Consider the following 1,791-nt stretch of genomic DNA (forward strand, 5'->3'; position numbering starts at 1 on the left):
TTACTCGCGGTTCATTAGCGTTCCTCGGCGACAGCTCTCGGCGGCTCCGCCAATGTCATGGATGCTTTGATTGAATTTTTCAGAGATCCACGCCGCCGTCTACCGGACATGGCTTCTGAATTCGTCTTGAGAAGCGAATCAAGCTAACAGGTGATGGTAAAGATGCCACCGTGGATACTCCTCCTTCCCGAAGCCTACCCCTCAGTTAGGTCAGGGCCTGAGGCCGGAATCTTGTCAGATGTGGGCTGATGTGGCAGGTGGCTTTTATTGTGGAGCAAGAGAAGGCCATGGTGATCGCCCCATAGCTCGAGCGGCTCGGGCTTGAATCTCGCGCCGCTTGGAGAAGGAGCGAGAGGGCCATGGCCGAGGCTAAAAAGGTCCAGGCGAGAAAAACTTAGGAGGATAATTGAAAAGGCACCTTGGCTTTCTAGAGAGCCAAGGCTGAGGCTAGGGGTCGCTGCCGCTAAGTCATGGGGAGGAGCGTGACCAGCTTCAGCCGTACCGCCGACTTTAATGCTAAGAAGGGAGGAAATGGAAGTCCATGTTTCGGTCCCGGGGGAAGGTGGTTCGGAATAAAGCAGCTATCATCACCTGCAGGGAGGAGAGGACATCGAGGACGCTCCAAAGCAAGATTCTTCCTAACATGTGCGCCAATACCGGACCTGGCCGAAGCTGTCGAGGGAAGTGATAGGAGCTCTTCTGATGGCTCCTTTCCGTGGCAAAATTTGACGAGCCGCTGATGACAAGCTTGAAGGCTAAGGAGAAGGCCGCGGAGGCGAAGGCGCTGAGGGGAGGCAGAGGTGAAGGAGAAGAGGAGGCTGCGGAGAAGGCGGCTATTTGAGAGGCTAAGGCGACGAGGAGCCGAGAGAATGAGGGCAATTTGAGGCCGAGGTGGCTTGAGGTCGCAAAAGACGATTTACAGGTTGCCTACCAAAGATGATCTTTGCTAACGTCGCGGGCAAGAACAGCATAGGGAGAGGCCGGGCGGTCGTCACGGGTTCACCGACATCTCTGGATAGCTTAGAACTTCGGGGCTGTTATTAAGCCTTTCCTCCTGCCATCTTTTGGCGCTTCAAATGATATGTCGTAACCTTTGTTCTTCTTTTCCTTGTTTTTTTTTGTAAAACTTTGGTAGGTTGTGTTTGGCTTATCCCTATGGGGACGGCCGTCGCTACGTATTCTCCTTACTTGTAATCATTTTCAATAAAGCTTGTTTATTGGCCCCTGGGCCACGGGGCTTTGATCACAATCCTTCACTTTCTTCGTGTATTAATTGAGCGCTTTTCGTTTTTACCTTCGGCCCGGCCGAGGCGCTTAGAATGCGATCTCAACCGTGGTTTAACGCTTTTTTTAAACATGTTGGCATGTTGGTCGCTCTCTTTCACTCGGTCCGCCGAGGCGTCCGATTGCTTTTCCAACCATGCATTGTGAACATGTTAGTGATCGACCGTTGTGTCCCCGCCTTCGGTTGGCTGAGGAGGCTAGGGTTACGCGCTCGGCCGGCGCGTTCGATCAGACATATTGATCGCTTCCTCGCCAGTGCTCGGTTGGCTGAGGCGGCTTAGAATTATGTCAACCCGCGCATTACTACGCCTTGGCGGCATGCTGGTCGTTTCGAGTATCAACTGCGCCGTGGTAGTGACCGCGTGGCGCCTACTTCTTGACCGCCTGGCTTGGGCCGTGGCGTCCACCTCGATATGACTACGGAGGGGATAAACACTTTGATGGAAAACTTGGATGATTTTTCAATAGATATAAACACGCGTTGGGGTGCCAACAACGGTCTTTTGA

The sequence above is a fragment of the Silene latifolia genome, chromosome 10, assembly GCF_048544455.1.
Source record: "Silene latifolia isolate original U9 population chromosome 10, ASM4854445v1, whole genome shotgun sequence".
Classification (NCBI taxonomy): domain Eukaryota; kingdom Viridiplantae; phylum Streptophyta; class Magnoliopsida; order Caryophyllales; family Caryophyllaceae; genus Silene; species Silene latifolia.